The sequence below is a fragment of the Pseudophryne corroboree genome, chromosome 8 (genome assembly GCF_028390025.1).
Source record: "Pseudophryne corroboree isolate aPseCor3 chromosome 8, aPseCor3.hap2, whole genome shotgun sequence".
Classification (NCBI taxonomy): Eukaryota; Metazoa; Chordata; class Amphibia; order Anura; family Myobatrachidae; genus Pseudophryne; species Pseudophryne corroboree.
Window position 1 is genome coordinate 340,247,452 of NC_086451.1, and position 27,246 is coordinate 340,274,697.

General features: G+C 44.6%; 1 long non-coding RNA gene across 1 annotated transcript in view; it reads right to left on the minus strand.

Moving 5' to 3' along the window:
* The window catches only part of LOC134947777 (uncharacterized), an 86,910-nt gene extending 69,157 nt beyond the window's left edge, over positions 1-17,753 (minus strand). Inside the window, exon 1 of the long non-coding RNA XR_010182767.1 lies at positions 17,526-17,753. This is a non-coding gene — a long non-coding RNA (uncharacterized LOC134947777). The remainder of the gene's footprint in view (positions 1-17,525) is intronic.
* Positions 17,754-27,246: the final 9,493 nt, after the last annotated feature.

The window sequence follows — 27,246 nt, forward strand, 5'->3', positions numbered from 1 at the left end:
GCCAGCGCAGCCTCCGCGGAACCTGTACAACCTGCTGACCATGTTCAGTTTCTTGGCCCTGGGTACTTACAGGCTGATGTCCGAGTCTGAGGAATCCCACAGCACACAAAAGATCACTGGCCCACAGTCCTGCTGCCATTTCTGAGTGTAGGTGTATTGAAATGGGCCTAACATCCTTTTATAGGCATCCTAATTCAGGTGTGATTGATTTTTGAGTTGCAACACATGTAAACACGATTGAAAAAAGCAGGTCTATTTTTTTGCCGATTCGCAAAAAAATCCGACCGCAATTGAACACTCAGAAACGAACACCCAAATACGAATGAATAGTGAATTCCCGTATTGTATGAAATAACAGCCGCGTTTGACCGATGGTCTATTCATTCGTATTTAGGAACTTTGCAAATAAAACCATTACGAGTAGTCCAATCACTGCCGAGATTGGTGCTTAGTGAATTCCCGGATTGGGACTTAGAAAAAAAACACACAAAACGGACAAACTCAAATTCTTAGTAAATATTGGCCCAGGTCTGTATTAGGCCCAATGTAAATAAACTAGTGATGTGCACCGGAAATTTTTCGGGTTTTGTGTTTTGGATTCGGTTCCGCGGCCGTGTTTTGGATTCGGACGCGTTTTGGCAAAACCTCCCTGAAAATTTCTTGTCGGATTCGGGTGTGTTTTGGATTCGGGTGTTTTTTTACAAAAAACCCTCAAAAACATCTTAAATCATAGAATTTGGGGGTCATTTTGATCCCATAGTATTATTAACCTCAATAACCATAATTTACACTAATTTTCAGTCTATTCTGAACACCTCACACCTCACAATATTATTTTTAGTTCTAAAATTTGCACCGAGGTCGCTGGATGGCTAAGCTAAGCGACACAAGTGGCCGACACAAACACCTGGCCCATCTAGGTGTGGCACTGCAGTGTCAGGCAGTATGGCACTTCAAAAAAATTGTCCCCAAACAGCACATGATGCAAAGAAAAATGAAAGAAAAAAAAGAGGTGCAAGATGGAATTGTCCTTGGGCCCTCCCACCCACCCTTATGTTGTATAAACAGGACATGCACACTTTAACGAACCCATCATTTCAGCGACAGGGTCTGCCACACGACTGACTGAAATGACTGGTTGGTTTGGGCCCCCACCAAAAAAGAAGCAATCAATCTCTCCTTGCACAAACTGGCTCTACAGAGGCAAGATGTCCACCTCATCATCATCCTCCGATTCCTCACCCCTTTCACTGTGTACATCCCCCTCCTCACAGATTATTAATTCGTCCCCACTGGAATCCACCATCTCAGATCCCTGTGTACTTTCTGGAGGCAATTGCTGGTGAATGTCTCCACGGAGGAATTGATTATAATTCATTTTGATGAACATCATCTTCTCCACATTTTCTGGAAGTAACCTCGTACGCCGATTGCTGACAAGGTGAGCGGCTGCACTAAACACTCTTTCGGAGTACACACTGGAGGGAGGGCAACTTAGGTAGAATAAAGCCAGTTTGTGCAAGGGCCTCCAAATTGCCTCTTTTTCCTGCCAGTATACGTATGGACTGTCTGACGTGCCTACTTGGATGCGGTCACTCATATAATCCTCCACCATTCTTTCAATGGTGACAAAATCATATGCAGTGACAGTAGACGACATGTCAGTAATCGTTGCCAGGTCCTTCAGTCCGGACCAGATGTCAGCACTCGCTCCAGACTGCCCTGCATCACCGCCGGCGGGTGGGCTCGGAATTCTTAGCCTTTTTCCCGCACCCCCAGTTGCGGGAGAATGTGAAGGAGGAGATGGTGACAGGTCACGTTCCGCTTGACTTGACAATTTTCTCACCAGCAGGTCTTTGAACCTCTGCAGACTTGTGTCTGCCGGTAAGAGAGATACAACGTAGGTTTTAAATCTAGGATCGAGCACAGTGGCCAAAATGTAGTGCTCTGATTTCAACAGATTGACCACCCGTGAATCCTGTTTAAGCGAATTAAGGGCTCCATCCACAAGTCCCACATGCCTAGCGGAATCGCTCTGTTTTAGCTCCTCCTTCAATGTCTCCAGCTTCTTCTGCAAAAGCCTGATGAGGGGAATGACCTGACTCAGGCTGGCAGTGTCTGAACTGACTTCACGTGTGGCAAGTTCAAAGGGTTGCAGAACCTTGCACAACGTTGAAATCATTCTCCACTGCGCTTGAGTCAGGTGCATTCCCCCTCCTTTGCCTATATCGTGGGCAGATGTATAGGCTTGAATGGCCTTTTGCTGCTCCTCCATCCTCTGAAGCATATAGAGGGTTGAATTCCACCTCGTTACCACCTCTTGCTTCAGATGATGGCAGGGCAGGTTCAGGACTGTTTGCTGGTGCTCCAGTCTTCGGCACGCGGTGGCTGAATGCCGAAAGTGGCCCGCAATTCTTCAGGCCACCGACAGCATCTCTTGCACGTCCCTGTCGTTTTTTAAATAATTCTGCACCACCAAATTCAATGTATGTGCAAAACATGGGACGTGCTGGAATTTGCCCAGATGTAATGCACGCACAATATTGGTGGCGTTGTCCGATGTCACAAATCCCCAGGAGAGTCCAATTGGGGTAAGCCATTCTGCGATGATGTTCCTCAGTTTCCGTAAGAGGTTGTCAGCTGTGTGCCTCTTCTGGAAAGCGGTGATACAAAGCGTAGCCTGCCTAGGAATGAGTTGGCGTTTGCGAGATGCTGCTACTGGTGCCGCCGCTGCTGTTCTTGCTGCGGGAGGCAATACATCTACCCAGTGGGCTGTCACAGTCATATAGTCCTGAGTCTGCCCTGCTCCACATGTCCGTGGACATTGGGTACAACTGCATTTTTTAGGACACTGGTGACTCTTTTTCTGACGTCTGTGTACATTTTCGGTATCGCCTGCCTAGAGAAATGGAACCTAGATGGTATTTGGTACCGGGGACACAGTACCTCAATCAAGTCTCTAGTTGCCTGTGAATTAACGGTGGATACCAGAATCACGTTTCTCACCACCTAGGCTGACAAGACCTGAGTTATCCGCTTTGCAGCAGGATGACTGCTGTGATATTTCATCTTCCTCGCAAAGGACTGTTGGACAGTCAATTGCTTACTGGAAGTAGTACAAGTGGTCTTCCGACTTCCCCTCTGGGATGACGATCGACTCCCAGCAGCAACAACAGCAGCGGCAGCAACAGTAGGCGTTACACTCAAGGATGCATCGGAGGAATCCCAGGCAGGAGAGGACTCGTCAGACTTGCCAGTGACATGGCCTGCAGGACTATTGGCTTTCCTGTGTAAGGTGGAAATTGACACTGAGGGAGTTGGTGGTGTGGTTTGCAGGAGCTTGGTTACAAGAGGAAGGGATTTAGTGGTCAGTGGACTGCTTCCGCTGTCATCCAAAGTTTTTGAACTTGTCACTGACTTCTGATGAATGCGGACCAGGTGACGTATAAGGGAGGATGTTCCTAGGTGGTTAACGTCCTTACCCCTACTTATTACAGCTTGACAAAGGCAACACACGGCTTGACACCTGTTGTCCGCATTTGTGTTGAAATAATTCCACACCGAAGAGCTGATTTTTTTTGTATTTTGACCAGGCATGTCAATGGCCATATTCGTCCCACGGACAACAGGTGTCTCCCCGGGTGCCTGACTTAAACAAACCACCTCACCATCAGAATCCTCCTTGTCAATTTCCTCCCCAGCGCCAGCAACACCCATATCCTCATCCTGGTGTACTTCAACAGTGACATCTTCAATTTGACTATCAGGAACTGGACTGCGGGTGCTCCTTCCAGCACTTGCAGGGGGTGTGCAAATGGTGGAAGGCGCAAGCTCTTCCCGTCCAGTGTTGGGAAGGTCAGGCATCGCAACCGACACAATTGGACTCTCCTTGTGGATTTGGGATTTCGAAGAACGCACAGTTCTTTGCGGTGCTTTTGCCAGCTTGAGTCTTTTCAGTTTTCTAGCGAGAGGCTGAGTGCTTCCATCCTCATGTGAAGCTGAACCACTAGCCATGAACATAGGCCAGGGCCTCAGCCGTTCCTTGCCACTCCGTGTGGTAAATGGCATATTGGCAAGTTTACGCTTCTCCTCCGACAATTTTATTTTAGGTTTTGGAGTCCTTTTTTTACTGATATTTGGTGTTTTGGATTTGACATGCTCTGTACTATGACATTGGGCATCGGCCTTGGCAGACGACGTTGCTGGCATTTCATCGTCTCGGCCATGACTAGTGGCAGCAGCTTCAGCACGAGGTGGAAGTGGATCTTGATCTTTCCCTATTTTAACCTCCACATTTTTGTTCTCCATTCTTTAATGTGTGGAATTATATGCCAGTATCAATAGCAATGGCCTACTACTATATATACTGCGTACAACTGAAATGCACCACAGGTATGGATGGATAGTATACTTGATGACACAGAGGTAGGTAGAGCAGTGGCCTTCCGTACCGTACTGCTATATATACTGGTGGTCTCTGTCAGCAAACTGCAAAACTAAAATGCACCACAGGTATAGAATCTAGATGGATAGTATACTTGACGACACAGAGGTAGGTAGAGCAGTGGCCTTCCGTACCGTACTGCTATATATACTGGTGGTCTCTGTCAGCAAACTGCAAAACTAAAATGCACCACAGGTATAGAATCTAGATGGATAGTATACTTGACGACACAGAGGTAGGTAGAGCAGTGGCCTTCCGTACCGTACTGCTATATATACTGGTGGTCACTGTCAGCAAACTGCAAAACTAAAATGCACCACAGGTATAGAATCTAGATGGATAGTATACTTGACGACACAGAGGTAGGTAGAGCAGTGGCCTTCCGTACCGTACTGCTATATATACTGGTGGTCACTGTCAGCAAAACTCTGCACTGTACTCCTCCTATATAATACTGCTGGTCCCCAGTCCCCACAATAAAGCAGTGTGAGCACAGATATATGCAGCACACTGAGCACAGATATGGAGTGTTTTTCAGGCAGACAACGTATACTGGTAGTCACTGTCAGCAAAACTCTGCACTGTACTCCTCCTATATAATACTGCTGGTCCCCAGTCCCCACAATAAAGCAGTGTGAGCATAGATAAATGCAGCACACTGAGCCAGGCTTGCCTACCCTCCAGCTGGCTCCCGTTTTTTTGATTGAGCCTCCCGCTGCCGCACAAACCCTGCTTCTCCTCCCGGTTATTATGGGTCCGTCTGACACTCTGAACTGCGCATGCGCAAGTCCAGAGATTGCTGGGGGGCGTGCCCTGCAGTTGCTGCCGCTATTGGTGACTGCTCTGCAGATGCAGTGTGCGTGGAGGCTCTTCTTCACTGCAGCCTGCCTCAGTACGGGACAGGAGCTGCAGACAGAGACTGCACCCTGCCACAGCTGTGGGGCCCGAAGGGGGTGCGGGGTAAGCAATACAGGGAGGCGCCGTGTTGAAGAGGTGCTCTCCCTGCTGCACAACAGCAGTGCCGTTCGTTATGGCCGGGTCTCTGCGCCCTCACCTCCCCCCTCACTCACCTCCCCACTCAGAGACAGGAAAACGTTTGTTTTCCTGATACAGCTGCTGCACCATCCAGAAGCCGAGGCCCTGCCCCTTTCACAGGCCCCACCCTTCCCACAACCCGCGATTCCCCCCCACCCCACCCCACCCACTCCACCCAAATTGTGAGGGTAGGAACCAGCACAGAGCTCGTACAGGTAAGAGCACTGTGTGGTCACCATTTTCAATGCTCAGCCACCAATAAGACATCTCTAGAAAGCATCATCATATTGGTGGTCATTCCGAGTTGTTCGCTTGGTAATTTTCTTCGCATCGCAGTGACTTTCCGCTTATTGCGCATGCGCAATGTTCGCACTGCGACTGTGCCAAGTAAATGTGCTATGAAGTTTGGTATTTTACTCACGCCATTACAAGGTTTTTTCTTCGTTCTGGTGATCGTAATGTGATTGACAGGAAGTGGGTGTTTCTGGGCGGAAACTTGCCGTTTTATGGGAGTGTTTGAAAAAACGCTACCGTTTCTGGGAAAAACATGGGAGTGGCTGGAGAAACGGAGGAGTGTCTGGGCGAACGCTGGGTGTGTTTGTGACGTCAAACCAGGAACGACAAGCACTGAACTGATCGCACTGGCAGAGTAAGTCTCGAGCTACTCAGAAACTGCACAGAGAAGTCTTTTCGCAATATTGCGAATCTTTCGTTCGCAATTTTGAGAAGCTAAGATTCACTCAGAGTAGGCGGCGGCTTAGCGTGTGCAATGCTGCTAAAAGCAGCTTGCGAGCGAACAACTCGGAATGAGGGCCATTGTCATTATATGAGCCCAGTATTTTTCCATTAAAATTACAGTGTTTGGTCTGAATTAAACCCAGCTCCGTGATTTGTGTCCTTTAAACCTGACATCCCTGACACAGGATGGAGCACTGTAGGCAGGGCTGGCACAATGTGCTCAGCAAACACAGCAATGCAGGGGTAGGCTTCTGTCTATTTTCACTTCGGGGAGTCCTACTACTAGCAACATTGGGCCTCATTCAGACCCGATCGCACACTGCCTTTTTTCGCAGCCGTGCGATCGGGTCTGAACAGCGCATGCACCGCAATGCACAGGCGTGTCGGCTGCTGTCGATGGGGATCGCCAGGCAGCAACAAAACTTAAGAAAGCTATCGCACCAGCGATCACAAAGAAAATTGACGGGAAGAAGGCGGTCGTGGTTGGCAACTCACAGATTTTTGGGAGTGTCTGGAAAAACATAGGCGTGCCCAACCGTTCAGGAGGAGGACTCCTGACGTCACCACCGGCCCGGATCGTCGCAGCGGCTGAGTAAGTCCTGGGCTGTGCAGAAACTGCACAAACTTTTGTTTGTGCAGCTCACTGCATAGCCGATCGCACCCCTGCAAAGAGATTACCCCCTACCCTGTAGGCGGCGATTACCTGGTCGCAGCAGTGCAAAAAACCGCCTGCGTACGACCAGGTCTGAATGAGGGGCATTGGCCCTCATTCAGACCCGATCGCTCGCTAGCAGTTTTTTGCAGCACTGCGATCAGATAGTTGCCGCCTACAGGGGAGTGTATTTTAGCTGTGCAATCGCATGTGCAGCCGAGCTGTACAAAAAAACTGTGCGTTTTCTGAGTTGCTCAGAACTTACTCAGCCTCTGTGATATCTTCAGCCTGTCTGGGCATGGAACTGACGTCAGACACCCGCCCTGTAAACGCTTGGACACGCCTGCATTTTTCCAACCACTCCCAGAAAACGGTGAGTTGACACCCACAAACGCCTTCTTCCTGTCAATCACCTTGTGATCGGCTGTGCGAATGGATTCTTCGTAAAACCCATCACACAGCAAAGACCACTTTGTACCTGTGCCTACACATTGCGGTGCCTACGCAAGCGCAGTTCTGACCTGATTGCAGCGCTGCAAAAAAAGCTAGCATGCGATCAGGTCTGAATGAGGGCCTTTGCGAGTATAACAGGCGCTACTACTGTGGGCGTTCTGTGTATAAGCGGCGCTACTACTGTGGACGTTATGTGTATAATCGGTGATACTACTGGAGGCATTATGTGTAAAAGCGGCGATACTACTGGGGTCCTTATGTGTATAAGTGGCGATACTACTGGGGGCATTATTTGTACAAGTGGTGCTACTACTGGGGGCTACTAGTGGGCACATTATGTCTATGTGGGCGTTATGTATAAGCGCCACTACTACTGTGGCGTTATATGTATAAGCAGCGCTACTACTGTGGGCGTTGTGTATAAGGGGCACTACTACTCGGGGCATTATGTCTATAAGAGGCAATACTACTGTGGGCAGCCGTCACTTCCAGCTAGTCTTCAAGGTGATGTATGTCACCTTGACTACTAGACGGAAGTGACGGAGCAGACTTGCCCAATCCCTAAACAACAACTTAAACATCTTTTTGTTGACCCGCCGGAAGTGACATATCCTTGCTGTTTCCATAGCGATCTATAGTGATAGGGAAGCACGCTGTGCGCAGCAGAGGATCATGGGACTATTATATTAGTATATATATATATATATATATATATCTATCTATCTATCTATCTATCTATCAGGTGTTCACAGCGGCACCAGATTGGTAGATTAGGAGTATGTACTAGGAAACTTGAGATTGATTTACCACACATTTCTGGACCTTGAAAAAGACCCCAGCATGCGGTATAAACGCGTTGGCCTGTAGCAGAGGAAACCAGGTGGCATGACTGATACGAGTTCGGGTATTCAACAACTGAGCCCGCATCAGATGAGCACCCGGGTCTTTTTACTGAGTGAAGCGCTCTTTGTACTGCCTTCTGACAGTTCACATTACATTCGGTAATTGTCACAAGTTTAACCACTTGGGATCATCTGCCTTTTGTGTGAAGTTTTTATGTGTTTAATGTGATGTTAATTGCATTTTAATGTATTAAATAGTACTTCACTATATTTGCATTGTTACCTTCTCTCCACTGGGTAATTACGGACGAGCCCAATATTAAGAAAGGAGAGTGTAATAAGAGACAACTCCTGCATGACCATCATATGCAGTAGCGCTAGTTAACTTATTCAATTCTTTGTTTGCATGTGATTTGGTGTAGGTGTGAGGGAACCTTTGTATATAATATAGAACTTGCCTGGCTGCTTTGTTTGAGCGCACTCTTAGGCATTCATATACTGTATGCACTTTGGTGAAGCTGTGGATGGTACACTCATTGCTAGTGCAGACCCCGGGATGCAGCCACGGGGGAGCTACTTGGTCTTCCCAGAATGAGCACCCACCAGCACACACACACACTACTACTGTTCTCTCCTGTGTAATCCAGTCAAATACACTACTGTTCTCTCTAGAGCAGGCATTCCCAACCACGTTCCTCAAGGCACACCAACAGTGCAGGTTTTAGTGATATCCAGGCTGCAGCACAGATGGTTAAATCAAAATAACTGAACTACTAATTAAGTCACCTGTGCTTAAGCCTGGATATCTAAAACCTGCACTGTTAGTGTGCCTTGAGGACCGTGGTTGGGAAACACTGCTCTAGAGCACAGGTTCTCAAACTCGGTCCTCAGGACCCCACACGGTGCATGTTTTGCAGGTCTCCTCACAGAATCACAAGTGAAATAATTAGCTCCACCTGTGGACCATTTAAAATGTGTCAGTGAGTAATTAATTCACCTGTGCACCTGCTGGGTTACCTGCAAAACATGCACTGTGTGTGGTCCTCAGGACAGAGTTTGAGAACCACTGCTCTAGAGTAACTCAGGAGCATATACTACTGTTCCCTCCAGGTGTGACCCACGCAGGATCCCCTCATTCTGTAATGTGGTGGCAGAGCCAAACAAAATATATTAGAAGGATAGAACAGTAAATTTTCGAACTTTATAGTAATAATATAAATATATATATATATAATGGAAGGCGGCACTCAGGAGACTTACTTGAAAGTAGAAAACGTGCTTTTAATGGGTGACGTTTCGGGAGACGTACTCCCTTCTTCAAGACACAGCAATACAAATAAACACAGTGATAAACTAAACTTAAATACCTTACCAGTTCCTGGCTCTGCCCCCTCCGTCACGGCCAGCGGCGTCCCGAGCTCCGGAGCCCGCACTTCCGGTTTCGGCAGTCTCCGCCCCTTCCGGGTGACGTGGCTTTGTTGCCGGGCGACGTAGCCGTGGGGAGGGCCCACACGAGCAGGGAATCTGTGCCGTCATGGCAACAAGTTGCCATGGCAACGGACAACTACAAAAAAATACATGTACATAACAAGCAGTGTAATTCGGACCACTTACGTGGAAATGACAATACATAATTGTTTCTAGTGCTCAAGCGGTACACAATGTTGTGCACCATAAGTGATATAAAAACATCAAGTGCTCCAAAACAATCTAGGATCTGCAGTAAATCCTACCAGAAAATATATCTTAACCATATTAAGTGATTTAAAACTATAAAAGCACCAACAGCTGTAATTTGTCCAATCTGATCTTAATGGTTACATGAACAATGACCTGTCCTGTCGGTCTGCCATTAATTAAACTCAATAAACTTCAACCTCAATAGTCAACCGGCATTTAAAGGGGACAATAGGTGCAAGGGTCCCCATGTTTATTTCTATCTGACCTTTCCTGATAAATCTGATGGTCTGATTTGACTACCCTGTCAACTGCGTTCAGAATGATCCTTCCCATACTACTGGGGGAGTGCATCCTGTATTAACCATCTTCAACCCTGATTCTACATCCAGCCTCACAGAAAACAATTTAGACTCAGGTATTCATTAAGACCACGGGGGTGAATCGTATCTAGTTTGTGGATCCACCTTGCCTCCAGTTGCAACCGTTTTTTTGCTCGGTTACCGCCTCGGATGGACTCCGGAACCTGGTCCACTATTTTGTAGCGGACAGAGGCCAGGCTGTGACGCATCTGCGCAAAATGACGGGCCACAGGTTGTTCGCTGCTCCCTGATACCAGGGCAGCCCTGATCGCTGATCTATGTTGGGCCATCCTCTCTTCGCCTGGCCTCTGTCCGCTACAAAATAGTGGACCAGGTTCCGGAGTCCATCCGAGGCGGTAACCGAGCAAAAAAACTGTTGCAACTGGAGGCAAGGTGGATCCACAAACTAGATACGATTCACCCCCGTGGTCTTAATGAATACCTGAGTCTAAATTGTTTTCTGTGAGGCTGGATGTAGAATCAGGGTTGAAGATGGTTAATACAGGATGCACTCCCCCAGTAGTATGGGAAGGATCATTCTGAACGCAGTTGACAGGGTAGTCAAATCAGACCATCAGATTTATTAGGAAAGGTCAGATAGAAATAAACATGGGGACCCTTGCACCTATTGTCCCCTTTAAATGCCGGTTGACTATTGAGGTTGAAGTTTATTGAGTTTAATTAATGGCAGACCGACAGGACAGGTCATTGTTCATGTAACCATTAAGATCAGATTGGACAAATTACAGCTGTTGGTGCTTTTATAGTTTTAAATCACTTAATATGGTTAAGATATATTTTCTGGTAGGATTTATTGCAGATCCTAGATTGTTTTGGAGCACTTGATGTTTTTATATCACTTATGGTGCACAACATTGTGTGCCGCTTGGGCACTAGAAACAATTATGTATCGTCATTTCCACGTAAGTGGTCCGAATTACACTGCTTGTTATGTACATGTATTTTTTTGTAGTTGTCCGTTGCCATGGCAACTTGTTGCCATGACGGCACAGATTCCCTGCTCGTGTGGGCCCTCCCCACGGCTACGTCGCCCGGCAACAAAGCCACGTCACCCGGAAGGGGCGGAGACTGCCGAAACCGGAAGTGCGGGCTCCGGACGCCGCTGGCCGTGACGGAGGGGGCAGAGCCAGGAACTGGTAAGGTATTTAAGTTTAGTTTATCACTGTGTTTATTTGTATTGCTGTGTCTTGAAGGGAGTACGTCTCCCGAAACGTCACCCATTAAAAGCACGTTTTCTACTTTCAAGTAAGTCTCCTGAGTGCCGCCTTCCATCTTCTATATGCAGAGCGGAGCCAATCCCCTATGGGACAGAGGAGTGCCAGACCAAGGACAGTGCTAGATTTTATATATATATATATATATATATATATATATACATATATATATACATATACACACACACACACACACACACACACACATATACATATATAGAGAGAGAGTGAGAGTATGTCTGGGTGTGTGTGGGTATACAAACACAATCCCGCACCAGTGTATATAGATTTTCTACTTGAGTGTATCTTCTAACAAATGTACACGGTACATTACTATAGAGTGCACCTATATACTTTTTTTATTTTTATTGCTGCTTTAAGTACTAGGACACACCCTGAGTGTCAATAAATACACCCATAGGTGGAGCTAGACACATCCGTTGAGCAGAACATGACACGCCCCCGCAACGGCATGCCATTCTGCTACCACCTGGAATCTCCCTGAAACTAGTTTTCAAAAGTAGGCAAGTATGCACTGAGCACAGATATGGAGTGTTTTTCAGGCAGACAACGTACACTGGTGGTCACTGTCAGCAAAACTCTGCACTGTACTCCTCCTATATAATATACTGGTGGTCCCCAGTCCCCACAATAAAGCAGTGTGAGCACAGATATATGCAGCACACTGAGCACAGATATGGAGTGTTTTTCAGGCAGACAACGTATACTGGTGGTCACTGTCAGCAAAACTCTGCACTGTACTCCTCCTATATAATACAGCTGCTCCCCAGTCCCCACAATTAAGCAATAAGCACAAATATTTGCATCAACATTAATAAACGGAGAGGACGCCAGCCACGTCCTCTCCCTAACATTTCCAATGCATGAGTGAAAATGGCGGCGACGCGCGGCTGCTTATATAGAATCCGAATCTCGCGAGAATCCGACAGCGGGATGATGACGTTCGGGCGCGCTCGAGTTAACTGAGCCATACGGGAGAATCCGAGTATGCCTCGGACCCGTGTAAAATGGGTGCAGTTCGGGGGGGGTTCGGTTTCCGAGGAACCGAACCCGCTCATCACTAAAATAAACTGCATACTGTATCTTATTCTTTTACAATGTGCTGTCATCCTGTCTTGCAGTCAGTTACCGCCATATTTACATACATTAAAACATCCCCAGAAACCATTTATGTTAGGATTGCATGGAATCTATGTAGGAAAGCCGCAAAATACCTAATATGTTACTAAACATTGCACCCCCGGCACCAACGAGTATATCGATTGCAGCATGATCTGATATATTATCTGCAGGAAAAAAAAATCTATATTTGGAAACATTTTACTGCAAGTTCATTTTAGATGATGTTCTAATTATAATGGTGATTAAAAAGATAATGAAAAGAAGTCACTGTATGAAAAAGGTCTGGAGTCCCAATAAAACCTCACCACAGATTTGCTGAGACTGGAGTACAATGCAGCTCCATGTCACCAATGTACAGAGCAGGTCACATACCCTTAGTATATAGTACATCTTCAAGTCACCAACGTACAGGACTGGTCCTATACCCCTAATACAGTATATACTGTAGTACAGCTCAAGTCACCAACGTAAAGGACTGGTACTATACCCCTAATACAGTATATACTGTAGCACAGCTCAAGTCACCAATGTACAGAACAGGTCCCAAGGGTGTAGCTACCATAGGTGCAGGGTTCAGAAAGTGCAGTTGCTATGGGGTCCAGAGCTGAGAGAGGCCACCTTCCCTGTTACAATTACCTGTGTTATATACATTTTTCATCACTGGGCGCTACCTTGATTCTTGCAGTAAATCTAGTTATGCACTTGGACATAAAATGAACTGGACAGCATTATGACATACCTCCCAACTGTCACGATTTTCGTGGGACAGTCCCATTTTTTTGGGACTGTCCCGCAGTCCCACCCATGGGCCGCAGTGTCCCGCAGTGGGGGGCAGTTGGGAGGCTCTGGTCACTGCTGCTCTACTTAACAGATGCGCTGTGCGCATCTATTCACAGGTGACAGAGGGAGAGGGGGCATGCCAGTAGCTCAGAGAGCACTGGCATGACCCCTCTGACTGTAAAAAGGGGCGTGACTCATGTTCGTGGCTCTGTCACAAGACCACGCCCCTCTTGCATAGGACATGCCCCTTTTTGGGCGTGCGCACGCCAAAGTCCCTCCTTAGACTGATGTGGGGATATACTGGCGCCGGCTGAAATGCCAATAAGGGACGATAAGAATATTTATAATATAATATCACATGATTTTAATAAACATTAAGAAATATAAAAATGATTAATTATAAATATCACACAATTAAACAAAATGACTTTATAAATTCCCAATTAAGGGGAATGGGACCACTAAGATCTCACTTATATATTGATTGTATATGCAGTCTCTGGTTAGGACTCGCTCCTCATTACTTGAAATTTTGGTAGTTACCCAGTCCGTATGGAAATTATCCCCGTGGATCTCAGTTTGGCAGTTTAGGGATCCAATTAGCAGCAGGGTTTTTTTTTCAAATTCCAGGTCTGGAAATGTCCAAATAGAGGTAGAAGAGTCCAATAAGTACCGGAGAAATATAGTGGATCCAATGGTGGTGGTCAGTGTCCTTGGATCAACGCGTTTCACTGGTCTAGTGGCTGCCAGCTTCCTCAGGAGCATCTGTCACACTGTTGAACTATTGGGGTTTATATACTCCCTTCATTATACTGGGAGTAGAGACACCTGTTTGACTTGTATGATACATAATAAAATGTCCCAAAATAATAATATAATTTTAACATAGAAGGCAACCCTACTGTGAGGCACACATGTTCATATTAATATATTCAAAAAACGAGCATTTTAAATGCATCTTTATTGGTAAACAAATATATAGAATCCAGTGACACTTCCTGGTCACATGACTTAATCCGGTCACATGGTCTGGAAAGCCTAACAGCTTTCAATGATGCTGTTATTTCCTGGTTTTGTTCCGATCACGTGACCGGATCACGTGACCGGCCCCGACCATGTGACCGGCTTGTTCGTTCCTATTACAACATCATTGTTGTGATCTGTATCTTGTGCACAGGTCACATGATTCAAGACCGACCTATCATTGTGCTATTTTGTTAATAGTAATGGCACTGTGTTTCACAAGTCTTAATTTTGTGTTCCTGGCCATCCCAGACTCAGGAAGTGTCACTTTGCACAGAGAGGAAGAACATAGATCTAACAATCTCATTAGAAAGCCATTATATCATACTTGCCTACTTTTTAAAACTAGTTTGAGGGAGATTTTAGCTGGTAGTAGAATGCACCGCACCGATGAGAGGGTGTGGTATGCTCCGCCCAAAGGGCGTATCTAGTGCCACTAAGGGGTGTGTCCTGCAGTGGCAGGTGAAATCTTAAGTACTAATGGGGCCATTCCGAGTTGATCGCATGTAGCAACTTTTTGCTGCTCGTGCGATCAACTAGACGCTGCCTATGGGGGAGTGTATTTTAGCATAGCAGGGCTGCGATCGCTTGTGCAGCCCTGCTATGCTAAAAAAGTTTCCTGCAAAACAAGACCAGGGTCAGACCTACTTACCTTGTGCGACGGATCCTGCGACGAAGGTCCCGGGATTGATGTCAGACATCCGCCCTCCAAACGCCTGGATCCGCCTAGGTTCGCCTCACCACGCCCGGTAAATGGTGAGTAGACGCCCCGGAACGCCTCCTCCCTGTCAATCTTCTTGCGATCGCGCTAGCGATTACTTTCTTCTTTGTTCTGACAGCTGCCCGGCGACGGCAACGGAGCGTGTGCGCATTGCAGGTCGGAATGAACCCCAAAGTGCAGCATGCTGCCTGAGGGGGTTTGTGTGTGAGTGTATCTCCAGACATGAGATTCAGACATCAGACAAATGGTTGTGGTTGAGCTCTGGAACACTCTGGGCCTGATTTGGAGGTGGACCTTCCCAGTGCAATCCTTTTTGTTTATAACCCCACACTGTATACAAATGTAGCATTCATTTTATTTTAACAATGTATTTCTTACCAAGAGGTCCAGAGCCGCACATTTACCTTTCTTCCTGTAGCACTAAACGTTTCAAAGATAATTCTTCTGCCTCTCATGCTGCCTATTCTCCTGTGACCAGTGGTGGAAGTGGAAATTTTATGTCGGGGTGTGGAAAAGTGAAGGCTGCTTTGGAAAAGGAGGTGTGGCCTCTCAAAAGGGGGCATGTCTTTAAGTGTACTGTACCACGCCGTATACCCATAATAGTAGGACCCCTTATACTATCTAGTACTGGTGCCCCTTTCACGTTACGCCACACAGTATGAGCCAAAATTCACATTACGCCACACGGACATTACGCCACACGGAATGAGCCAAAATTCATATTACACCACACGGAATGAGCCAAAATTCACATTACGCCACACAGTATGAGCCAAAATTCACACTACGTCACACAAAATGAGCAAAATTCACATTACACCATACGGAATGAGTAAAAATTCACATTATGCCACACGGAATGAGCCAAAATTCACATTACGCCACACAGTATGAGCCAAAATACAGGGACAGAGAGAGTGACAGCAGGGACATGGAGAGTGACAGCAGGGACATAGGGACAGAGAGATGACAGAGGGACAGGGAGAGTGACAGAGGGACAGGTAAATTGACAGCAGGAACAGTGAGAGTGACAGAGTGAGAGGGAAAGTGACAGCAGGGACAGTGACAGAGAGGGATGGGAAGGACATACAGTAGGGAGAGAAAGGCAGCAGGTTAAGATCACCTAATGAGCAGTGGTGCGGAGGAGGAGGAGGAGGCTGTGATCGGCGGCTGCGGTACTGCGGACGCTGTGGTTAGCTGCAGCGGCGGTGAGGAGGAGGCTGTGGTCGTCGTCGGTGGTGGCGGTACAGAGGAGTAGGCTGTGGTTGGTGGCGATGGCCTTCAGTGCGACTCTGGTGCCTCCCCCTGCGTCCAGTCCGCCTATAATTCCAAATCTGATGCGGACCGGCAGCTAATCAGGAGCGGACGCTCCCTAATGGCTGCCGATTCAAATTCCATTTGGCGCTTGAATAGCGCTAAATTTGAAAGGATAGCGGCGGCAGGGGTCTTCAGCGGTCAGTGCTCGAAGTGTCGGTATGCCATACCGGTGTATACCAGCCCACTTCGAGCACTACCTGTGACTCTGTGTGCAGCTGTCATGGGGTGGGGACACAGACTAACAGAGAGGTACAGAGGAGTAGGCTGTGGTTGGTGGCGATGGCCTTCAGTGCGACTCTGGTGCCTCCCCCTGCGTCCAGTCCGCCTATAATTCCAAATCTGATGCGGACCGGCAGCCAATCAGGAGCGGACGCTCCCTAATGGCTGCCGGTTCGAGAGTTCCATTTGGCACTTGAATAGCGCTAAATTTGAAAGGATAGCGGCGGCAGGGGTCTTCAGCGGTCAGTGCTCGAAGTGTCGGTATGCCATACCGGTGTATACCAGCCCACTTCGAGCACTACCTGTGACTCTGTGTGCAGCTGTCATGGGGTGGGGCACAGACTCACAGAGAGGGGCACTCAGGAATGGAGACAGCTGCTGCACAGACCAATAACCAGGGCAGTTTCCAGATGACCTGTGCTGCTGTGCATATGGGGATTCTGCCTACAATCTTTTTTTTTAGAACTAAGAAAAAAGTAAAGAAACTGCCAGCAGAAAGTAGCAGCAATAGGAGGAGGGAAAGCACCTCTCAGAGAGGGGGCACCACAGAACATGACATGAGCTCCCCTCCTCAAGCCAGGCCAGCCTTACAACATACAAGTGTTATTCAGTGAGCTCCAGCCTCACATTGCAGACTGACAGCTGTGCAGTGAGAGGAGGTGGGGCTTCAAGTGGGCAAATGAAAACACAGAGGACTCGGAGTTGCAGGAGTTTGAAGTGAAAGACAGCAGAGCAGCGTGAAGTAAGAGGAGAGGAGGAAGGAGGTCCACAGCTCTGCTGGGTCCTGACTCCCCAGCCCGAGTCCTGCACTTAGTTACCCATGCCTCCACTCCTCAGCTTCCTGTGCACACCCGGACCAACACACACACACCTACACCTCTAACCCTTTTTCCTGTGAAGGCTTCTCTGCTCCTCCCCCGGTCACGGCTGGGCTCCATCGCTGCTGTGCCCGATCCACCTGAGGCAACCCTGCCTCAGCTCTCTCACCCAATGACCAGCTGCAGCTGGTGTCAGCTCCAGGCAGCCCGCCTGCTCTCAGTGTACAGTATACAGGGAGGAGCTTGAAGTACAGGCACTTCCTGGCCACAGCAATCCATAACGTGACCGACGTCCGTCAGGAGAATACGGACTGCATATGTGTAAGTCCAGAATGACGGGAGGCGGGGCCTGCACGGGCGGTGCATGATCTTCCACTCGCGCATGCGCAGTACGCACTTTCAGCGCGTAGAATGAAAAACCGGGAGGACCGGGAGCTATTGCGGGGCAGCGGGAGGCTCATGTTAAAAACGGGAGCCTCCCGCTGAATGCGGGAGGGTAGGCAACCCTGCATTATATCTTTGTGTCAAATCTCATAGTTTTTTTATATAATCATGTTAAATTACTCACTCAATGTATCCAAGATACAATTATAGTGAAAGAATGTAACATTATAGAGCAGGAGTATAGCAAGACAGAGTATATTATTGATGTACAAGAAATTCATTTTATATTACAATATCAAGACTGAAAATTACTTAAAAATCATTCTGCTTATTATGTTCACAAAATTTATATTTTAAGATCAATATTTATACCAGAAAAAATTTTGCATACTGGAAGCATATTACATAGTAGTATTCTAGATTATATATATAGCAATAGTACATATAGCATGATAGCAGATGGAAATTCCCCAATGGTATACATTTTTATTATTATTTTTTATATATCGTTTATTTTTCGTGTGTATATTATTATTTTTCATATATAAAAATATATACCATTTTAATAATAATTTTATTCCAATACCTTCATAAAGCCACACATGTGTCAATGTTGTGCACCGGTCAAAATTATGTACATTTTTACCCGTGTAGCCCACATACACCTTTATGGACTGATCATACATTTGTCTGATGAGTCTGTCTCATACTTGGGGAGGGAATAATAGGGAGTGATGTGCGAGGGAACTATATAGAGGAGAAAGATAGATGTAAAGAAAAATGAAAAAAGATATCTCATTTATTTCGACTTTGCATATAAAAGTGTATAGATATTATATATCATCTGAAGTGACCCATTATATGGATCCTAGTTCTAGAAAGGGAGGAAAGTATATAAGCTTGATATTTATCTATATATATGTATAGATACACATATGTCGCTTATTTTTTATTTTTTATGGGATGGTATTAAGTTCCATACTTTCATTTAATCCATCTGGATGAAGAGAATTAAATTTAAGCATCCAGTATATCTCTCTACAGCACAATCTGTTAAATCGATCCCCTCCCCTTGGTGTTGGTGCAATATGTTCGATGCAGATGATAGATAAACTTCTTGGATCTCCTGCATGAAATTGGCTAAAATGACGGGGGACACTGTGCTGATTGTATTGTTTTATGATGTTCCGGCGATGTTCCATGAACCTTACGTGTATGGGCTTTGTGGTCCTCCCCACATATTTTAGGCCACAGCCACAGGTAAGTAAATAAACTACATATTTGGTATTACACTTCATAAATGATCTAAGAGAATACTGTTCTTTTGAGTCTATTAGTGTTAATACTGTAGTCTTTTTTGGCATGTGTAAGCAGGTGGTGCATCGAGGTTTCCCACATCTAAAACATCCCGTTGGTTTGGTAGGTAACCAATCGAGACCCGTGGATGCGGATTTTTTCTCCTTTTCATCCTCTCCCAGATGACTAGGCGCTAGTATGGATTTTAAAGATCTGTTCTTTTTATATATAATTTGAGGCTTTGAGGGTAGAATCTCACTAAGAATTCGATCTTGTTTGAGTATGCTATCATTTTTTGAGATGATATTTTTTATTTCTCCAGCACATTTATTGTATTTACAGACAAAAGCAAACTGTCTCTCATTCTCCCTTTTCTCTTTTTGGTTCTCATGGGTCTTACTTTTATTTGATAACAAATTTGCTCTATCCATACAACTTACATTCATGAAATGCTTGTTGTAGGAGTTTATCCGGATAATTACGTTGTCTAAGGGAATCCATTAATTCACTCGCCTGTATGTTGAATGTATCAATGTCAGAGCAGTTTCGTCTTAGACGCCTCAGTTGACCTTTCTGTATATTGTGCTTCCAAGGTGCATGGTGTGCACTATCATAATGCAAATATGAGTTGGTATTAACCGGTTTGCTGAAATTTGAAGTGACAATTTTATTGTCAAATATTTCGAGGGTCACATCCAGGAAGTCTATCCGTTCACTGTTACCTGTGTGGGTGAAGGATAAATTATAAGTGTTGGAATTGAGATAGGTGACAAAAGAAATGATAGAAGAAATGTCTCCATCCCAAATGATAAAAAGATCATCTATATAACGGCCATAGAAGACCAGATTCGCCTCCCAGCCACTTCCCCAGATCATGGTGTCCTCAAATTGACCCATGTACAGGTTGGCGTAGCTGGGGGCGAACCTGGTCCCCATGGCCGTTCCCATCACCTGAAGATAAAACTGTTGAAGAAACAAAAAATAATTATGAGAAAGTATGTAGGTAATGGAGTCTATAATGAAATTTTGGTGTTCCACGCTGAGGTCAGCATCCCCCGACAATTTATTGGAAATTACATCAATTCCAGCTATATGCGGAATGTTAGTGTACAGTGCCTGTACATCTAACGTTAAAAAATGGTAAGATTTTTTCCACTGGAAATTGGAAATTTTGGTTAGAAAATCAGTCGTATCGCGAAGGTGGGACCTCAGCGTGGATACACGTGATTGTAAGAATGAATCCACATAAAAGGAAAGATTGGACGTGAGAGACCCTATACCAGAAATTATGGGACGACCAGGGGGTGACGTGAGGGATTTGTGTATTTTGGGAAGAATATAGAAAGTGGGTGACGTGGGAAAGTTGGGTAACAGGAATCGGTATTCCTCCCTGGATATGACCCCCGTGCACACCGCTGAATCTAAAAGAGATTTCAATTCTATCAGAAAGGAATCTGTTGGATTTTTATCTAGTTTTTTATAGAACTGTTCATCACATAATTGTCGGTTTGCTTCATTGATATAATCAGTTCTGTTCATCACGACAAGACCCCCACCCTTGTCTGCTTCTTTTATGACAAGGGTCGTGTCTTGTGTGAGATCTTTGAGTGCTTTTCTCTCCTGTCTGGTCAGATTCGAAGAGAATTTAGTGCTCCCCTGTTGGCAATTAACTAGATTTTTGAAATCGTCTAGGGTTATTTTATAAAAAGACTCAATGCTACTGCTCTTGGCACATAAAGGAAAAAATTCTGATTTCTTTTTAAATTTTGTGGGCTCCCTATCTAGATCATATATTTTTATAGGTTCTTCAGTTATAACATGGTTCTGTTTCCAAAGCTTTTCCAAAACGCGAGCATGGGATCATCATTACTGTCCAATAATATGGGGATAGATTCATCTTTACTTTTAGCAAGGTTTTTCTTGGCGAAAAACCTTTTCTTGCACATGGTTCGTATGTAGCGATTAAGTTCCACATATAGATCAAATATGTTGGGTGTGCTAGTTGGAGAGAACTTAAGACCTTTCTCCAGGAGGGAGATTTCAGATTTATTTAGGGATCTTTTGGAGAGATTAAAAACACTTTGTTTATGACTTTTGTATCTGACTACATCTGTCTTGGGTTTTTCTTTCCTATGTTTCCCTCCTCTTCTTCCTCTTGGCTTCTTTCTCTTCTCCTTTTTGTAGTTTCCCAAGTTTTCCTGTCTGTTAGATTTTGATAATTGGTTTTTGGGCGTGCCCCTAAAAAATGATCTTTATTGGTATGTTCTCTATTGACCCTTGGGGTGTGGGTGTGATCTTCTCTATAAGATGGTACTCTCTCGTCTCGGTGGCTGCCTCTTCTTCCCCCTCCATAGTGGTTGGTGACGAATCCCTCAGCCCCACACTGTCTGGTAACTCGATTATTAGTGTATTGGTTGGATTGTTTCTCCCACCTAGTATAATAGGGTCTCTTGTCAGGCCTTCCTCTTATTTTGGAATTTTCCTGTCTGTCTCTGTCTGAATGATCCATATTCCTTTTTCTGTCTTTATATGACCTGACTATGTTCTGCTCATAGTCATTTAGATCTCGTCTAAACTTTTTTTGTTTGGTTTCCATAATAGTGTGTTCGTATTTTATTATTTTCTCGTTTATAGCTCTATCTCTTTCTCTTAATCCCTCATCATCAGGGGATCTATCAATGGTTTTCTTAATATCTTCTATCTCTTTCTCTATGCAATGTACTTTATGGGTTCTGTATCTTATAATTAGTCCCATTAGGGCAAAGGAACAATTGTCTAATATTTGATCCCATTCTTTCTGGTACTCGACCTCTTCTTGAAATATTGAGGACTTAAAAATACGAAGACCTCTAGGGATCATCTTTTTATCAAGATACTGCTGGAGATTTATACTATCCATCCAGTTTCTTGATTCAGCCTTAAGTAAATCCTCTAATTTATACAATTTCTTATGTATGTCTACCTCATCGGATGCAGAACTTTTCATTACAGGTGCATCAAGGTGTGCCCAATAGGATTGCCTTCTATTGTTACGTTCATTAAGATTGGAAAAACAGCTCATGACTGCAGCACTCAGAGACCAATCACTAAAAGTATAAGAACAAGGAAGATATGAGTGCGCAGTTAGCGGCAGCCAGTATAAGGGGTGGTCAACCCCTTAATATAACGGAAGAGTGATGTGGGGATATACTGGCGCCGGCTGAAATGCCAATAAGGGACGATAAGAATATTTATAATATAATATCACATGATTTTAATAAACATTAAGAAATATAAAAATGATTAATTATAAATATCACACAATTAAACGAAATGACTTTATAAATTCCTAATTAAGGGGAATGGGACCACTAGGATCTCACTTATGTATTGATTGTATATGCAGTCTCTGGTTAGGACTCGCTCCTCATTACTTGAAATTTTGGTAGTTACCCAGCTTGTATGGAAATTATCCCCGTGGATCTCAGTTTGGCAGTTTAGGGATCCAATTAGCAGCAGGGGTTTTTTCAAATTCCAGGTCTGGAAATGTCCAAATAGAGGTAGAAGAGTCCAATAAGTACCGGAGAAATATAGTGGATCCAATGGTGGTGGTCAGTGTCCTTGGCTCAACGCGTTTCGCTGGTCTAGTGGCTGCCAGCTTCCTCAGGAGCATCTGTCACATTGTTGAACTCTTGGGGTTTATATACTCCCTTCATTATACTGGGAGTAGAGACACCTGATTGACTTGTATGATACATAATATAATGTCCCTCCTTAGACTTTCAGAAAGTTGGGAGGTATGTTATGACGTTACATAATATGAACTGTAATGTACCATAATATGAATGGGGGGCACCGTAATGTGGCATAATATGAACTGGGGACACTGTATGGCATATTGTGAATTGGAGGTACTGTGTGACATAATGTATACTCTGCCCTATTCTGTGACATTGCATGAACTAGGGCACTACGCACTTCTATGGTTCATAAAATGAAGTAGGGCACTACTATGGGGCATAACATTGACAAGTGCTGCAGAGAGGTGTCTATCAAAAATCACTGGGACAGGGTTCCCTTCAATATGTTGCTATGGGGCCCACAAAGTTATGGCTACAACCTTGCCCATACCCCTAGTATATATCACAGCTGCAAATCACCAATGTATAGGACAGGTCCTATACCCTTAGTACAGTATATAGTACAGCTGCAAATCATCATGTACAGGAGAGGTGCTATGCCCTTAGTACAGTATACAGTACAGCTGCAAGTCACCAATGTACAGGACTGTTCTTATACCTCGAGTATATAGTAAATCTGCAAGTCACCAATGTACAGGACAGGTCCTATAACCCGGCCTAGTATATAATACAGCTTCAAGTCATCAATGTACGTGACAGCTACTATACCACTAGTATATAGAACAGTTCAAGTCACCAATGTACGTGACAGTTACTATACCACTAGTATATAGAACAGTTCAAGTCACCAATGTACGTGACAGCTACTATACCACTAGTATATAGAACAGTTCAAGTCACCAATGTACGTGACAGCTACTATAACACTAGTATATAGAACAGTTCAAGTCACCAATGTACGTGACAGCTACTATACCACTAGTATATAGTACAGTTCAAGTCACCAATGTACGTGACAGATCCTATACCACTAGTATATAGTACAGTTAAAGTCATCAATATACAGTACAGTTACCATTCTCACAGCATACTGCACAGTTCCATGCAATTAATATACAGAGCAGGTCTGATATCCCCTGTATGCATTACAGCTTCATGCCATCGAACAGGTTCCCCCTTGTATACAGACAGCTTAATGTTACTGATGTACATAAAAAGGTCCCAATTCCCCAGTATAAAGCACCGTGCCAAGTCCTCAATATACAGTATGGTCTCAGGTCACAAATATAAGGTGCCACCTCACAGTGGCGTAAGCTCATCCCAGTTGCCCGGAGGCAAGATAAATATTGGTGCCCCACTATTTCCTATATTAAGATAAATAAATATATGTATGTATGTATGTATGTATGTATGTGTGTGCGTGCGCGCGTGTGTGTGTGTGTGTGTGTGTGTGTGTGTGTGTGTGTGTGTGTGTGTGTGTGTGTGCGTGTGTGTGTGTGTATGGAGTGTACTGAAAAAAATGTATATACTGTATTTATACATTTTATTGTCTTTTATTTTAAATCACACATTGTTTAGCAGTCATACCCAAGATTAGAACCCATGACCTGTTACACTAACAGCAGACACTTTACTGATAGAGTTATTTGCTCCTGTAGAGAAAGCATGAGAATTCTAACTATATGAAGTTACGTGTAATTGTCAGAGAAGTAACTTCATATAGTTAAAATTCTCATATTTCCTATACAGGAGCAAACAGCTTCATCAGTAAGGTGTCTGCTTCCAGTGTAATAGGTTGTGGTTCCTAATTCTGGGTATAACACTTGTAAAATGTGTATCTACAGTATAATAAAGAGGGTGTGATTTGTAAGGTGCAGGGACCAGTGAGGAAGTCGGCCACTGAAAAGAAAGCGGCAGCTATCAATTAACTTAATTCAATGGTGTCACAGAATGGGAGGAGAGGTGCCCCCTTCAGAGCAGGAGCCCAGCGGCAGATGACTCCATTGCCTCCCAGAGTTCTGCCTCTGCCACCTCATGTCCTTATTACTTACTTTATAGAAGAGTCCCATGCCGCTAACATACTGTGTATCCCATGCCCATAATATATAGTACAGTCCCAAACCATGTGCCAGCCTAAGAGTATCACTCCATGCCCATAAAACTTAATATATGTAGAGTACCAAGATACTAATATACTGTATACGCCCATATTTCAAATATACAGCGCCACCCCATGTCTATAATACTTAATATACAGTGTAGTACCAAGATACTAATAATATACTGTGTACTCCCATATTCCAAGTATACAGCGCCACCCCATGTCTATAATACTTAATATACAATAAAGCACCATGCTGCTAATATACAGTATATATTACAGTCCCAAACACATACAAACAACACAGTGCCACATCCCCAGTATAGAGAACATTATCCAAGCCACAGTATTTAATACATTTGTTATGCAATAGCATATTTACATAGTGTGTAATATATTATGACTTTTACCTGTATGGAATATGTTTACCTTGCGGTATTTAGAACTATTGTTCCTTCATTTCTATATTAGTAAATCTCCCAATTTTCTTGATTATGTGGACAGTCCTGATTTGAGGGGTCTGTCTGACTCCTGCCATCCTTACTTTCTGCACATTTGTCCTGATGGCCGGAATGTTGGGACCCCGGATGGTATATGACCCATTCTAGGACAGTACAGTGGTGGATGGGTGTCAGGCACATCTGGCATGTTGCACCCTTTATGTGAAATTTTAGGGAAGGAGAAAGAAGTTAGGCGCGACCTTGTACCTTTGAAGTGATTTGCATAGAAGCAGTTAGTATGATTTATGACCATCATCCCAGCTTTATACAATAACATTTATTGAAGAGTAATAATTAATATGCTAACAAATAGCTTTAAAAAATGAAAGCACAAGTATACATGAAGGGGATTTTAGTGCACCGTGACCTATATCATACATGACGGGCTCTGACTCAACGGCAAAGTGTCTCTGAAACTGCGGTGTTAACCACTATACAATAAATGCTGACACTTAGGTTATATTTGTGAGTCAGGTAATGGAGACAAGTCATTCTCGCCCAAGCTGTCAGGTGATCATATGACACCAATAGCACAGTAGATCACGTTTGTGGAGGGAAGACAGGTCTTATCTGGCTATGTACAGCACATCATTGTAACACCATCTTTTACACAATGCAAATCTGGTGCACATAAATGTTATCCATTGATCCTGTTTTCACCATTTTATGTAGTGTAGTGGAATTCTCGCACAGGCTAAGCCAGGTACATTATGCAATCATCGGCTCGACGTGCAGATTATCTGCAGATTGGGCAGATAATTGCATAGTGTATGGCTGGGACCAATCAGCGATGAGCCAATGGTGAGGCATGAAAAATCTTTCAACATGCCCGATTGATCCAATCACTGGTAAGCCGAATGTGGCAGCGAATGGGCTTGCCCTTCACTGGGAAGGAGCAGGGAAATGTCTACTCTCCAGTCTCCACCCTAGGGGAGGAGCACAGATATCGTGTGCTACACACTGAAATATCTCACAGTGTATGCCCAGGATATCTAATGGTGCCAGGATGTCAGATAAAACATTATCAGGTAATGTACGCCCAGCATTACTCTAGGAAACAATAAAATTCACAAGATTTATTAATTAAAATGGAGAAAAAAGTGGAATGTACGAAAATCTAAATTAAACAATTTTTTTGTGCATCATAAATGAACAGAGACAGCAGAGTTATAAAATTAATGCTGCTGAAAATTAGGGGAAATGTATCAAGCAGAGAAGAGATTGTAGCAGTAAGCCAGTGGAGAAGTAAGTTAGTAGAGAAGTTGCCTATTGGAACCATAGAATGTACTTAAAATGCTACTGCAAAGCTGATTGGTGGCTATGGGCAGATTCCCACTGGTCCACTTGTCCACTCTTTTCAATGCTTGACACATCTCTCCCATTATTTATGAGCTCCATTCATTTATGGTCAATCAATAGATATTGTGAGCTTAATTTTTGACCATGATGAAATAGAAGTGAAGTGCGTTTCATGTGATACCCCTAAGAGTTGAGATAACACTTTTGCCATGTACCATGAATTATTAGGATCTACCTGCAGTGACACTGTGCAGAAAAGACACTCAGTAAGGGTGACAATGTGTTGTTGGTCCGGACACAAGAGAACACTGGTAGACAGAGGTATATAAGTGTATCTGAGGATCTCCCATGAGTGTCATGGTCTGGAGATGTTGTGGATCCGTCTCAGGACCCTTAAGCCTGCTCAGAACATAGGTGAAGTGGGAGGTCTTTTTAGGATTTACACTCATGGGATGAGTGGACAGGTACTGTAGGTGCTCTCAGAGATCGTGAAGGCATCCAAATATCCGCAAGTAGGACCAGGATACTGAACCGGAACCTGAAAGCTGGGAGTAGCCTGACCTAAGCACACTAGTTTGGAACCCACT